The following is a 13,702-nucleotide window of genomic DNA, read 5'->3' on the forward strand; positions in this document are numbered from 1 at the left end:
TACATAGTAGATTTCATTCTTTCTGTCTTTGATATTGTACTTTATATTTTCTTCTAGGACTCTTATAATTTCAATATTTGTAAAAAATCTTAAATCTTTCTAGAATTTAATTTGACATAAAATGTAATATTTTTATATTTTATAAATGTAATATAAAATTTTACGCTTTCCCCACCATAATTAATCAGTTGACCTAATACCATTTATTTAATCATTGTTTTCCCAATTATTTTAAATACTGAGAAAGTATAATCTGCTTTAATATCATATGGGTCAAATCCACTATTATCATTTTCTATAAAATTTTCTTAGATATTTTGCCTATTTATTCTTATAAATTTTTAATTTTTAAATTATAGTTAATTAGAATTAACATCTTTATAAGGTAACTATCCCCATCCAGGAATATAGCATATCGTCATTTATTCGGTCTTTCTTTGTGTACTTCAGCTAAATTTTAGCGTTTTCTTTAAAACGATCCTGCACATTTTGTTCTACAACTATTCCTGAGAATTTTGTTCTGTTTTGTTATTATTATTATTGTGGTTGTGGTGTTGGTGGTTTTGTTGATGAGTTTAAGCTCTATGAGGGGAGGCTATAGTTGGTTGTGCTCATAATTACATTCTCAGCACCGAACACAGCCTCTGACTCATAGAAAGCATTTGATTTCTACTTCTTGAATAAATGAATGAATTAATAAACAAATAAGTGATAAATTGACCAGTTTTCCATTATATTTTCTTATATGTTATTGATAACACATAGGAAGGCAAAAGGTATGGAAATTTTACACATAAAAATACACAAATGTTATTCACATCTAGAATATCATTAAAAATCTGCAACATGAGAAAAAAAGGTACTTACGAAAGGGGAAGAAAAATACAATCCCTACTATACAAACAGCTCTTGCAAATGGGAATGATAACACCAGAAAAAGTGGGCAAAAGACATCAGTAGGTAATTCATAAAAGAAGAAAGGCAAATGGCCAATATCTGAATGTTTGAAGAGAAAAAAACATGCAAGTGAAAACCATATGAGCTATTACTTATAAAGTCATGTTGGAAAAATTTTTAAGTTTGATAATAAAATTCAGCTTTGTCATGAGCAGAGAAGCAAGCAGATTTTTGCATTCCTGGCAGATGGGGTTTTAAACTGGGACAACCCCTATGGAGGGCAAATGTATGTCAAATTTTAAAATGAGATTATCAGTAGATGCAGTAATTTAATCCTAATTTTATATTTATCTTAATTTCATCAAAATAATTACACAGGAGAGTACATTTAGAAGAAATTAATGAAACTAACCATCAGGGAACCAGCTGCTTGGATAAATCATCTTGTGTATTTACAACAATCCATGTCATTGTGAAGTTTTTCTCTTATCATCTTTTCCTTTCTCCTCTTCCTTCCCTTTTCTTTTTTCCTTTGGGAACAAATAAAAAATAGTGTTAATTAAGAAGACTAATAAATAGTGATTGAGAACAGTGAAGGCTTAGTTGCTGTTTACATGTGCAGAAATTTATTTAACCATGATACCGTCATTAATAATTTATGTTTATGCCTCCTCTTTCTGTAGGATATTGAGTCTGCAGTCCTGCTTCTAACCATGACTCATGCACATATACAGTCTCTCCATTCAGAATGTCCGCTGGAACTCAAGCCAGGGCATTGCCTAGGTGAGCGTGTCCAGTCTCATCCAGAGCAGACAGGAGGAAGTAAACCTCCTGTGATCCAAAACATATGTGAAACCTGTACACATTTATGACCATGTTCTGCCTTTGAAACTCCACCAGCTGATTTTCTTCTTCCACTGTGTTTTCCTGACACCTGGGGCTAGACACCCTGGGACTCTCAGACACAGGAACACCCCCTCTACTCCCTCATGGCTCTTCTGAGTTGAACAGGTCCCAGAACAGATGCTGAACAGATGCCAGGGATTTTTTCTCTTCTTAATCAGAGAGACGGATCTTGATCATTGATTCCATGTTTCCTCCTCTTCTTCTACAGTAGGGTTTCTCCATCTCAGGAACTACTGACATTTGGAGCCAGATCATTTTTGGTGGTGGGAGGGCTGTCCTGAGCACTGTAGGATGTACGATGTAGTGGGCTTTACCCACTAGATGTCAGTAGCATTCCCCACCCCCGCCAACTGTGACAATGAAAAATGTCTCCAGACATTGCCAAATGGCCTCTGGGGGCAAAAGCTTCCCTAGCTAAGAACCATGACTGTACACGCAAAGTGACGTGCTAAACACATTTATATGCAAAGCATATGCTAGGTTTCTGATTTTGTTTTTTTTTTTGCTAGGCATTCTTAAAACAAATAGAATGAAGGAAGGAAAGGGGAGGAAGAAGATAGGAAGAAAGGAAGCAGAGAGGAAGAAGGAAAGAAGGAAGGAAAGGAAGGAGGGAGGGAGGAAGGACAGGAGGAAAGAAACAAAAAGATCGACCTAGGCCAATATCTCAAGGCACTCACATTTCAAATGAGACACAACACAGACATAAAAATACACAAAATGCTTGATATGATGAAGCGAAATCCAGCCTCTGTATCCTGACACTGAATTAAATCTCAGAAACAGAGTTTGGGGTGAAGTAGAAAAGAATAGCTTAATTGCTTTGCCAGGCAAAGGTGGCCACAGTGGGCTGATGCCCTCAAAACTCTGTGTCCCAACTTGGAGAGGGTAGTGAGGAGTTTTATAGTGCTGGTTCAAAGAGGGCGTGATCAGCTCGTGGACATTCTTCTGATTGGTTGGTGGGGAGGTAAGTGGGAGTCAGCGTCATCAACCTTCTTCTTCTGACAAGAAGGTCTGGGGTCTACCTGCTTGTGGGCAGCACACCATCATTCATTGTTAACTTCTCCCACCTGGTGATGGTTTCAGTATCTGCAAAACAGCTCAAAGATATTGCTATGTGTATCCCCTGATGGGGAATCAGGACCCTGCCCCAAGGCTGCACTATTGTTTCTCTTGACTGTTTCTCCCTGGTCTCTCCCTTCCCTAATTAACAACTGCTTGAACCTGTCCATTGTAACTCAGGAAAGGTCATGGAGGCTGAATGAAGCCTATTTCCTGTAATCAAGAAGGGAGAGACACAGAAAAGCTTTTGTGCCCAGGAGCCCCACAGGGCCCTGCTCTATATCAATTATGGAATTGTATTTCATATTCAAAAGAAAACTAAGGTCAAGTGTCAACTCTTCTCTATCCAAAAGAAATATAACTCTTAAATTAATACCTTTCACATGAACCCAAGTAGAGAGACCGAGATCATTTCCAGATTTTATTTACCTTGCAAATTAGCTTAAAATGCAGGACCAGAAGTGGAGGTGACCAGGTGTCCAATTCTAGTAATTCCACCAACAGTGAAGTTTTAACTTTTGTTTCCTCTGAAATATCACTCATCTCCCAGGACTCTGGTTTATGGAGCATTTTCAAACGCATCACATACCATCCGAATGGTGGGGACTGTGTAACTGTCCATCCTGAGTACATGCAGGATTTTCTTCTCAAGGAAGTGATGGCCTCATTTCCTTACTTTTATCTTTCTATCAGCTTAGCATATATATTTAGAAGGCTTTAATTTTATTCAAGACCATGCAAAAAAGTAAGGCACTTTTTATGGTATTTATAGGAGCCAGAGAGCAAAGTCTCTGAGACACAACAGGACAGTGTGGTGGACTGTGATTCTGGTGCATGATTAAATTGTGCCACCAATTCCACTCGGTTTGACTCAGTCCATAGGCACTGAGAAGCCATTGGCTTTCCTTAGCGAAAAATAGAGTTGAGGTACTCTCTGATGAAAGGGGCTGGCTTCATGGGTGTGCAACTTGGCCTTGGCTGGTGTAATGCTCTGTGGTCAGCATCTTGAAATGCTTGCTTTTTTAACAGGAAGCCCGTTTAAAGTCTGACCCCCCTCTCTTCTGCCCTCCCCATTTCTTAGGACGGAAGGCTTGCTCCATAAATTTTCTGGCAAATTGGTGGGGTCTGCACCCTGAATGAGGCACCCCTCTTTCTGTGAGAAGAACTGATGGAAAGGGGTGTTCCTGCACTCTGGGGTCGGGAGGGAAGCTCTAAAGAAGAAGAGGGCAAAGCCATGCGGCTCAGAGTTTGTGCCACTGAAGCAGGATCCCCGGACCCAGCCAGGACGACTGTGAACGTGTGCTTGGGGAGGAGGTTTGGGTAGTAGATTGCTCAGGGAGACACCCCTGAACGCAGTGAGTCAGCAGAGGCTCCAGGGGAAGAGGCAGGATCAAGGTCTCCAAATATCTTTTCCTCCTAAGATGGCAGCTGCACAAGAGGTGTGGTGGTGGGAGTGGGGGAGGGGCGGAGGGAGAAGAGCCAGCCGGCAACCTCCCAGGACTCTGGTTCCAACTAAGTGCCACCTCCAACGCCCCACCCCCCGCACCCCACTCCCCACGGCCACTGGAGAATCAGCACCACCTTGTGGCCACAACGACACAGGCTGCCCTTGCAGACAGAGCTGGCCTCCCCATTCTCTGTGCCTCCTACCACTGTCCAATGGATGCATAGAGAAGGCTTCATGGAGGGGTCAGTGCATGGGCTGATCTTAAATGAGATTCAGGGACCTTCTTGAAGGATATTCATCACACTGTCAACGTGATGATTTCTTCAGGTCTGTGTATTCATTTCCTAGGGCTGTCTTAACAAAATAACAACAAACTGGGTGTTTTTAAATGACCAACCACCAAAGAGTGGCTTAAAATGTCTTATCTCCTAGTTCTGGAGTCTAGAAGTCTGAAATCCAGGAGTCGGCTGGGCCGTGCTCTGTCTGAAGCCTCTAGTGGAGGATCCTTTCTTGTCTCTTCTGGCTTCTGGTGGTCGCCGCCAATCCTTGGCATTTCTTGGTTTACAGATCCATCATTCCAGTCTCTGCCTCGTTCTCCCCTGTGTGTGTCTGTGTCTTCAAATTTCTTTCTCTTTGTAAAGATACCAGTCATTGCATTTAGGGCCCTCCCTAATCCAGTATGACTGCGTCTTAACTGATTACATCTGCGAAGGCACTGTTTCTAAATAAGGTCACATTCATGGGGTCCAGTGGTTAGGGCTTCAACTATATTTGGGAGGGATAACACAATCCAACTCATAACAGGCTGTGTGTTGGTGTTTTTTTACAACGAGATTGCATGACTTCTATAATCTGATTCCATTCATGTAAATTTCTAGTGAACGCAAACTAATCTATAGTGACAGGAGGCAGATCAGTGGTTGCCTAGAGATGGAGGAAGGAAGAAGAGGTGAAGGGGAGGGATTACAAAGGGACATAAGGAAAGTAAGGGGTGATAGAGATGTTCGTTATCTTGACTGTGGTGATGATTTCACGAGTGTATACATATGTCAAAACTTATCAAATTATATACTCAAGTGCAGTTTATTGTATGCAATTCCATCTCAATAAAATTGTTTTTAAAAACTGTTAAAAAACATGAAAAATTCATTTTTATCCTATTGGACTAGCAAAGATTAAAAAGAATGATAACGGCAATTAAAGATAGGCTAGGAGGGAACAGGGAGTCTCACACTATGGAGGAAGGCGGGATTGGTTCAATCTTTGTTAAAGGCACTGTGCAAATAAGTTTAAAATTTTTAAATGAGCACGTGTACACTTTGACTGGAAATTCCACTGCTGAAAATTTAAATTAAGGAAATAGATGTCCATTGACAGATGAATGGATAAAGAAGATATGGTACATATACACAATGGAATACTACTCAGCCATAAAAAAGAGTGAAATAATGCCATCTGCAGCAACATGGATGGACCTAGAGAGGATCATACTAAGTGAAATAAGTCAGAAAGAGAAAGACAAATATAGGATACCACTCATATGTGGAATCTAATTTTTAAAAATGATACAAATGAACTTATTTACAAAACAGAAATAGACTTACAGATATCAAAAACAAATTTATGGTTACCAAAGAGGAAATGTGGCGGGGGGGAGGGATAAATCAGGAGTGTGGGATTAACATACACACACTACTGTAAATAAGATAGATAACCAACAATGACCTACTGTATAGAACAGGGAAGTCTACTCAATATTCTGTGATAACCTATACAAAAAGAGAATCTGAAAAAGAATGAGTATATGTATATGTATAACTGATTCACTTTGCTGTACACCTGAAACTAACACAACAAAAGAACATATTGGAAGCCTGATGGGTAGGTCACAGAATAGCTGAGTAACCAGGCTGCAGGGAGGACGGGATTGATGGGAGCTACAGGATCTCCAGGCAGAATTTGTGGCCTGCTGCCTTTGTTATTTCTGGTTGCTATAATAAGAATGTCATAGGTCAGGTGGCTTAGACAACAAACATTAATTATTCACAGTTCTGGAGTCTGGGAAGTCCAGATCAGAGTTCCAGCAGGGTCAGGTTCTGGTGAGAGCACTTTTCCTGAGAAAGAGAAAGTAAGTACTCTTTTTCTCTTTCTCTCTCATATAAGGGATGTGTGTCTTCTCACAAGGGCACTAATCCATAGGGCAGGCCATCAGGAAGGGCAGGCTGGGTCTCTCCTGCACAGTCTGAAGCTGCTGTCCCGTGGGCAGAATTTTTTCTTTTCAGGGAAACCTCAGCCTGGATTCTAAGATCTTTCAACTGATTGAATCAGAGCCACCCAGATGATCTAGGATAACCTCTCCTATTTAAAGTCAACTGATTATGGACTTTAATCACACCTACAAAACACCTTCACCATAACACCTAGATTTGTGTTTGGTTGAATCACTGGGGGCTAGAGCCTAACCAAGCTGACACAGCAAAACATCTTCACAAACATATTCTAAATATTTAACATACTCTAAACATTATTCCGAATATTTTAGCCAGAACATTCTTCTGAGGTTCTATGCTTACTCTTTTTTTTTTTTTTTTTTTTTGCAGAATAAGACATTAAAACTCTGAATGAGTGAACAAAACTTGTCTAATATTTTTAAGCTAGTAAAAGGTGAAGCTGGAATTCGACTCAGATATTCACTCTACAGCCAACCAAATGAACCATTTGCCCAGCTGCCTCGTTGGAGCAGAAAAGGAGTAAATGCCTAGAAAGCAGAGACCAGCTATACTCATTCTGTATTCTTAGCACCTAGCCTGGTAGATAATAGGGACCCCACTTGTTGAGTCAACAGTTAAGGTGTAACATTTAAAACAGTCTGTGTACACCCAAAGGAAGACCAGTGAAATCCATGTAATGGATTCTTTAAACTGCAAACCCCCGAAAACAATTTTCTTAATTTCTGTTTAACTGTTCTTTGGTTATCTAAAGGAATTAAGTGGCATTTAGTTCAGAGCTGAAGTTTTAAGAAAAATACTTCATGAGAGTTTTTTTTCTAAATTGGCCCTTTAATTTTCTATGATGTGGCTTTAGCCCTTTATGCAAGACATGAAGCCAGATTCCATAATTAAAATTCAATATTTTTATGAGAATACAGGAGGTATTTTTATGAGTTCTTTTTTGGATAACTAAATAGAACATGTTTAAATATACTTAGTCACAAAAATCAAATTGGGATTTTCAGTATTTAACTCTTTTGCTGACAGTAGAGTCAAATCTAATGAAATTGCAAAACAAATTCTATGTAGCTCACAAAATGTCTTTCAATCAAGAAAAGTAAAAGAAAAACACAATTATTCAGAATTCTGGAAAATCCAGGTGGAAAAACACTTCACAAAAGAAGTGAGAAATGGGGCACATAAATCCTATTGTATTCATGAGGCTTCTTTTAAAACTGAATGATAGCTGATATTCTAGAAGAATAAGAATCTGAAAGAAATTCGGCAGATGAGAGAATCCAAAAACTCTAGCACTTTAGAACTGGAAAGGGGTCTTGGAGATGATCTAATCCCATCTAGGGCGTTTGACAGACAGACAGGACCTAGAAGCCCAGGAGGATAAATTAAGTACAATGCCCAAGGGCATGGCAGGACAGATCCAATCATGCGTTGTCAGTCACCCTGCCCAGCTAGGATGGCTTCTGTGGGTGGGCAGACAGTGTTGTAGGGGGGTGTCCACAGCTTCTGCCCACACATTATCCTCTATTAACTCATTGGATTTGCAATTAACAGCCCTCACAAGGCAAGGGAAGCAAGAAGTTCAAACACAGTGCTGTGTCTCGGGTTTGAGATTAAGCTTGGTGAGGAAACCTATTTGTAAGGTCACCCTAAGGTACTTTCCAGAGTGGATGGTTTTGTTCTCAGCAACTTGTGCTTCTTTTTTTTTTTTTTTTTTTTTTTTTTTTTGCGGTACGTGGGCCTCTCACCGCTGTGGCCTCTCCCGTCGCGAAGCACAGGCTCCGGACGCGCAGGCTCAGCCGCCACGGCTCACGAGCCCAGCCGCTCCGCGGCACGTGGGGTCTTCCCGGACCGGGGCACGAACCCGCGTCCCCTGCACCGGCAGGCGGACTCCCAACCACTGCGCCACCAGGGAAGCCCTAACTTGTGCTTTTAAAGCCACAGAATCCCGGGTTCAGACGGGCCTTTGAGTCCATGTCTTGCGCTAATCTTGTGACACATGGTTGACCTGGATAGCGTCCTTGTCCAGGGCTTGGTCCCAGCACCAGGAACAGTGGCCCATTCACTTGCAGAAAATGCTGACTCTTAGCATCTTCTTTACATGGAGCTAAAAATCTTTCCCTTGGAGGCTTCTATCAAGGATCTGACAATGTTGACTCTTACCTAAGCCCTGTGCTCCTGGAAAGCCGTGCCTTCTCCCCCCTGTAATCCTCCCTTATGAACAGTTTCTCCTTATTAATCCTGGATTTGTTTTTATTTGGCAGGGCTACTGTGATCTCCTCAGACACTCTTTTCATCCTCCCAACAGGGGCAATATTGCCCCCAAGAGGACAAAAAGTAGTTCTTAGGGAGGGGGCACAAAAATATCTTAACTCTTTTTCCCTAACCCATAAACGGATGCATCGTATACATGTGGTATTAAAATTTCACGGTGGAGGTGGAGCAATTAGGAGAAAAATATCTGAAAAGGCTCTGGAGGGAGGTGATTACGAAAAAAAGGTTGAAAAACACTGGCCTGTACTGACTTTTCCACATGAGAATGCTTCAAAAAAAAGTTTTTTTTATAGTAGTACAGTTGATATACAATGTTATATAAGTTACAGGTGTACAATATAGTGATTCACAATTTTTAAAGGTTATCCTCCATTTATAGTTGTTATAACATAGTGGCTTTATTCCCAGTGTTGTACTACATATCCTTGCAGCTTATTTTATACATAATAGTTTGTACCTCTAAATCCTTTACCCCTATCTTGCCCCTCCCCTTCCTTCTCCCCACCGGTAACCACTAGTTTGTTCTCTACGTCTGTGAGTCTGTTTTCATCTGTCTTATTCAATGGTTTGTTGTATTTTCTTAGATTCCACGTATAGGCGACATCATGCAGTATTTGTCTCCGTGTGACTTATTTCACCTAGCGTCGGGCCCTCCAGGTCCATCCATATTCTTGTAAATGTCTTCACGCAGCTGTCCTATCACACACAGCCTTCTCATTTGCCAGAGAACAAGGAGCCTGTCTGCCTTACTCCCCACTGCCGCTTCCAAGTCACTGTCTCATTTTTTTCCCCCTTTAAAATTCCCAGCCTCAGGGGCTTCCCTGGTGGCGCAGCGGTTGAGAGTCCGCCTGCCGATGCAGGGGACGCGGGTTCGTGCCCCGGTCCGGGAATATCCCACGTGCCCCGGAGCGGCTGGGCCCGTGAGCCGTGGCCGCTGAGCCTGCGTGTCCGGAGCCTGTGCTCCGCAGCGGGAGAGGCCACAGCGGTGAGAGGCCCGCGTACCGCAAAAAAAAAAAAAAAAAAAAAAAAAAGAATGCAGATACTCTCCCAAGACCCAACTGTTCATCAGAATCAACAAAACGGGCCAGAATCCCAACCAAGCGAAACAAGCTAACAGGATTTGGAACGAGAAGAAAAGATGTGCGAAATGCGTTCTAATCTTGGTTGCTCATCTCTCAGTCCCACGTCACAGGGTTCTTGTAAGCATTGGGTGAGACGCCCACATAAGCCTCTTGCCACACAGCCTGGCACAGAATACATGTTCAGTGAAAGCTAGCTCTTTCCAAGGACCGTTTCTAATCTTTGTATAATGGCCTTGCCTTTGTGCCTGCTGGGTGAAAGGGCTTGGCCTCTGGAGGTCAAGGAGCTCTTATGGGGGCCTGGACGGTGGGACTGGGGCTGGGCAGCTCCCCTCCACAACTACCAGAGCTGGCGCTGCGACCCCTGCAGCAGCCAGCAATGCCTGAGGCTCCTGATTTCTCCACATCCTCGCCAACTCTTCCTTTCTTCCTCCCTCCCTCTCTCTTTCTCTCTTCCTCTCCCTCTCTTTCTCCTTTCTCCCTTTCTTTCTTTCTTTCGCTCTTTATTTCTCTCTTTCTTTTCTTTCTCTCTGTTTCTTCTTTCCCTTTCTTTCTTTCTTTCTTTCTTTCTTTTTCTCTTTCTTTCTTTCCAGTCAAGCTAGTGGATGTGAATGGAGTCTCACTGTGACTTTGATTTGCATTTCCCTAATGACCAAGGATGGAGGGCAGCCAACCACTGCCCTACCTGGATGCAAATCCTGCATCTTCGTTTCGTCCTCAACCTCAGTTTGCCCTGTATAGGCCACATGTCCTTTTACCTCACATGGATCTCCTAATTTCAACTCTTCTTAGCACCCTCTGTGCCCGTCCTTCACTGATGCTCCTGGACATGGTAAAATCCATGGTCTCTACATGCCCGTGAGTCTATCTGAACTCCGCATTCTGGCCCTGGTGACCTGACCCATTTCACAATACCCCGTCTCTGGTTAGGACAAAAGCAGTGAAAGGTCTGGGAACAAAGGACAAAGCTGAGAAGGGAAGAAGCAGGCCACTACCCAGAGTCCCAGAAGCAATTTCAGAGTTTAGGGGTGAAACTGATATGGACAGGATGATTCAGCCTCGGACCACACATTTCTCGTTAGCTGTGAAAAGAGAATTACTGAAGAAAGAACTTCGGCCAAGCAGATCACAGGTCAGTGTTTCTCAGACCTGACTGAGCATTAGAATCACAGGCGACGCTTTTCAAGATCCCAGTTGCTGTACCTCACCTCAGAGAATGTGATTCACATGATCTGCCGTGAGGCCAGTGAATCAGCATTTGTAAAAATCCCCCTCCCCACACCTCCAGGGATTTCCACGAGCAGCCTGGGTTAAGAACCACCTGACTGAGGGGAACCCCGATTGCGGTCAGCGAAGAATAGGAAACGTAGGTGAGCAGAAGTTGCTTAAGTATGATAGCTGCGGTTTGAGAAGACACATACCCTCAACCTCACAGAAAAATACAGGGGAAAACAGCTGGCTCAAAAAAGCCATCAGTTAGCATAGAACGTGATGTCCACCCTAGCCATTTTTCCTAGAATGTTTCCTCTTTAGAATAAGCCAGGAAAATAGCATCAATCTCAAAAGTGTATTCGTCACCTGCACTGTTCCATTGCTATGCCTTGCTCAGCACAAGGCTGGAAAAATGGCCCAGATTTATCCAGTGTTCCATACACATTAATCATTAGATATGCTTCAAGGGTTAGGAAGGACCTGCCGGAGGTGAGCTGGAGCCTGCTTGTATCGACTCTGGAGATCCAATTGTTATTATTTCTCAAATCCGTGTCCAGTCGCGCTGCATATGCAGCTTGACTCCGGCTATTGTGGGAGTATTTACCCCATGAAAAGTGGCAAATGCTGCAAATCGAGACTTTTCTTTTGGACTGCTGATTCCTGTCCCCAGCACACCCCCGGGTCTGATCCAAAAGTCTGATGCTGCCTCTTGGATAAACTCATGCCAACTATTCCCCTGCGTCATTTGCTTTCAATGAAATGAAATGCTACTGCTGACTGTGCAGAAGGGTGGCGGGAAGCGGGGGGGGGGGGGGGGGGGGGGCGGGGGGGGCGGGGTCAGGGCACTGCGACCTCTCAGCTGGCGCCGCCCCAGAGCCGGAGCCCGGTAGCACAGGCACCAGGTGGGTCTGTCCATTCAGTTATGCTGCTGACTTTCATCCACACTCATTGATCTCTATTGGCTTTGCATGGTTCATCCTTTGGGGAACTTTGGTAGAATTCCATATCACTTAATAACTAGACAGTTCTATCGACAGTAATTATAGACGCTCTTTTAAGTCTTGCAAATTTGAAAACGTAGACGGTGACATAGGAAACATCTAAAGAGAAAGCATGAAAGGATGTTCTTCAATCAAGCAACTGAAAGAAAGTGGAATTCCTCTCTCATAAATAAAGACTATGCAATTTTTGTTGCTAAGTTAATGTGTAGGCTATGTACTGACCTCATATATATGTATTTTTAAAATTTTACCTGTTTCTTTTTTTATTTTTTTAATCAAAGTATAGTTGATTCACAATGTAAAACTTTGCAACTCATATATAGTGTGTGTATGTATATATATATATATATATATATATATATATGAAGACTAACTTTTTTTGCTCAAAGTAGTATCCTGGGAAATTTAGAGACAAAGCCAATGTCATCTCAGTTCGGATCATAAAACTTCTGAAATATCTTGTCTTCAGAGGTCAATTCCTATCCTATCCCAGGACTGGCAGACTTGCTTCCTATTGATCCAAATCATTGTAATGTAGAAAGACAGGTCGCTTCTGTTACCACTTGATAAACCCCTTGATAAACACTCTTCAAACTCCTCACCCTTGACCACAGCATTTAATCTCCCTCTGACATGCTATATACAACTGGATTCATTATTCTCTGAAGGGCCATCAACACTGAATTTTTATCTATTGCCTCACACCATCAGCCCAGAGAATTATCTCTATTTTCTTGGCTTATTATTTGTTAATGTTCGACATCATTCAATACATAAGGTGCTGCTGGTGACAGGAACGGGGCAGTTATTTACCTCAAGATGAAGTAATAAGTAATTAAAAATTACTAGATAGTTTTTTAAGTATCTAATCTATGCCATGTGTGGTTTTGAAAAGACTGATAATTCCAGGAAACACTGAGACAGAATCCTAAATTACTTAGCCTCCATTTTCCCAGGGTTGCCAGAAATGACTATTTTGGGTCTTGGGTCAATGAGTGCAATACATGTATGAACAGGGTAGAAACTTATTTATAGATCTCTGTTAGTCCACTTCCCAGTACGTGAGCCAGCACCTCTCTTTGGAGTGATCCTGTCTGTATGTCAGCAGTGAAAAGCAAACCTGTGTGTGCAAACCCTTGAGGAAAGAAACGTCTTCCAGTGACTCCCCGCTTTACCACTAGGGGCGCCAAAGAGCCAGTCATCCAGGTACAAAGCCAAGAGGCAACCGAAGAAATTGACGGACGTATTTCACGTAGAATTTGCCAAGTAATTCTGCAAAAGGCCATAAAATGTATGCAACTTCGTCTTTCCAGAATGGAGTGTTCTCTTTTCCCATGCTTTTTCCCACAGAGCCCAAGCACATGAAGGCTTGATGCCTTTCTGACATGTTAACAGAATTTCCAACCATTTATCTGTTTAAATCTCTAGTCTCCTTTAAGTAGCAAAAGAAAGGAAAATTAGGCAGTCTGAAAGAAAGTTCAGTACATTGCAACTTCTCTGGGAGCTGTACGCACCATTCCGGATGGGAGAGATTTAGATATCCCAAGAAGAGTTGTTTGTCTCGTTTATTCGTTTGTCACTTGGTGTCCATTCCACTCT

Source organism: Kogia breviceps, chromosome 13 (assembly GCF_026419965.1).
Source record: "Kogia breviceps isolate mKogBre1 chromosome 13, mKogBre1 haplotype 1, whole genome shotgun sequence".
Classification (NCBI taxonomy): Eukaryota; Metazoa; Chordata; class Mammalia; order Artiodactyla; family Physeteridae; genus Kogia; species Kogia breviceps.